Source organism: Amblyomma maculatum, chromosome 1, assembly GCF_055883805.1.
Source record: "Amblyomma maculatum isolate TAMU_Amacu chromosome 1, ASM5588380v1, whole genome shotgun sequence".
NCBI lineage: Eukaryota > Metazoa > Arthropoda > Arachnida > Ixodida > Ixodidae > Amblyomma > Amblyomma maculatum.
The window spans coordinates 103,498,999-103,501,388 of record NC_139344.1 but is presented as its reverse complement, the minus strand read 5'-3'; the positions used below and the strand labels follow the sequence as shown (position 1 = coordinate 103,501,388).

Below are 2,390 nucleotides of genomic sequence, written 5' to 3'. Positions count from 1 at the left end.
TAATAACCAACAAGGAATCGCCTGGAGACGACTCCAAACATATACTTTCCCAAACCCAGCTCTGGTTAACTATTGTTACCCAGATATATGATCGGATCAGTGTTATCATTGTGGGACAAGGGACTCCCTCAAACACATAATATATGGGAATGCCCCTTGTCCCTAAGGAGGGCCGTAAATATAGATAACGAAAGAGCTAGGGGGACTCTGCTGCGCAGCTCGGACCCTGATACCCGGCAGCTATAACGACCCAAATGGCCGAAGAGGCCACCGAGGAACGACACATCATGGCCAGCATCCGAGGCGGAGCATCACTCCAAGCTAAACACCCCTCAGGCCAAAAGCCGAGGGGTCTTGTGCGTTTTCTAGTTTTAGTAAATAGCTTTTCATGGGCCCTTTAACAAAGTCTCTCATTTTCAATTCCTCATCTTCATAAATATCTAAGAAAGTAGAAGATTAAACAGCCGTCGCTTTAGCTCAGTTTCTTTCGCGATACAGCAGATAAATATTCAAACGATGTATTTCTACCGATACCATTGTACAAAACCCGTATTCCGAGTTTGCGTATTTTTCAAGCTTTTTCAAAACTTTCTTCTTCAAGCTCCATACCAATACACTTATTGAGAAATTAAAGTTTTTTTTTTTTTTGTTCCTTCGGTAAATCACTGCTTCATATGCCGCAAGACGGATAATACCGAACTCGTTTTCTTAGACTATTAGCAGAGTCCCTCAATACTTTTACACTTGTTCAGCAGTGACGTGCGGTTGTTTCAATATTACTGGCCCCGACATTCACATGACCACAGCAGTTTTGCACTACTGGTAAGTTTCAGTATCACAACCGTTTATGCAGCAGAATTAGTTATTAGGAAGCCTTTTTCTTCTGGGACATTCTACAAAGAACGATTGAAAAAGACTTACCCGTGGATGCATTCGGAATTGCATGCAGACATTGATGCTAGGAAAATAAGGCAGTATTTTCGAGATTCCGTTGGTAATGTTATTGCAGGTTTCAGGACACAAGACCAGACCCAGTGCCTGGGTGGCTTCCGAGATTGGAAGCGTTTCTACACATGCGCGAATTTTGATGGATCACGCAGCCCAAGCTGGCGTGGGTTTTTAACCCATGAATTGTTTGTTTGTCGTGTAGTATCTTGTGTGCATAAAAGCAGGTTTTGAAGCTGGCACTAAATAAAGAAAAAAAAAAGTTAGCTCCGTGAGCACCGGACGGGAAATTCGGAAGCCTTGAGTTCGGTTCACACCAGAGGTATATGTGCCTTTTTTTTTTTTTTTTTCGGGAAAAGAACTGCTCAAGGTGGACTTGCCATTTTGTAGGAGATGCACATTAGCTTGTTTAAAGATAAAAAGTTGGTTACTCGACTAGCTAACCTTGTTCAGCAGTTGATGTGCGGTTGTTTCAATATTACTGGCCCCGGCATCCACGTGACCACAGCAGCTTTGCACTAGGTACTGGTAAGTTTCAGTATCACAACCGTTTATGCAGCAGAATTAGTTCGTTATGTAAATTTAGGTATGCAAAACTGATCATGACTTCTATCCTGGAGATGCCCAGAAAACATTCGATTTTCCCGAGTCCTGCTTTTTCGTGTTTCTCATGCACTAAAAAGGCAGTCTCTCAGTATAGACAATTTCCTGTTCGGTTTGGAAGAATGCATTTTCGCGTTTCAGTCGGCATTATTTTATGTATAAATTTATTCATGTGCGATAGCGGATGCTGGGCGCCTAAACTCATCTCTAAATGTCGTCAACTTTGGAAGAAATAATGACCCCTAAAGCACGCTTTTCAAATGCTTTGTGACGTTGTACATCCGCGAGATGACAAATAAATGTCCACGCGGGGACTTCCCATCGGTGGCTCAACAGCGCGAAGACGATGAAGGACGAGTTGAATATGGATATAGTGTACAATAATATGGGTCCGTTTTAATGTCTGGCGTTCATACGAGTTGGTGCAAGGACGACAAATTTTGATGTCAGTGATTGCAGAATTTTAATTTCCTCCAGTTTTCAAGTCATTTGTTTGCTTTCTTTTTTTTTTAAGCCGTGTAATGTTGAAAGGTGAAGCGCGGTTGAAAGGTGCTTCAGCCTCACCTTTCAACCGCACTTCACCTTTCAACATTACACGGCTTAAAAAAAAAAAAAAAAAAAAAAAAAAAAGCGAACAAATGACTTGAAAACTGGAGGAAATTAAAAATCTGCAATCACTGACATCAAATGTTTTAAAAATTAATAAAAAAAAACCTATGCCGCCAATGAGGTTTGAACTCACGACCCCTGGTTTACGAGACCAGTGCTCTACCACTGAGCTATAGCGGCGCTTGGTCCGGTGACCTTTCCTGGTCACACGGAAGGAAGATGCAGCATTTTAT

The 2,390-nt window shown here is 41.9% G+C and overlaps 1 non-coding gene across 1 annotated transcript; it reads right to left on the bottom strand.

The window, feature by feature from the left end:
• Positions 1-2,265: 2,265 nt before the first annotated feature.
• TRNAT-CGU (transfer RNA threonine (anticodon CGU)) lies at positions 2,266-2,337 on the bottom strand. Its single transcript has one exon. It is a non-coding gene; the product is annotated as a tRNA-Thr (tRNA).
• Between the last annotated feature and the right edge of the window lie 53 nt (positions 2,338-2,390).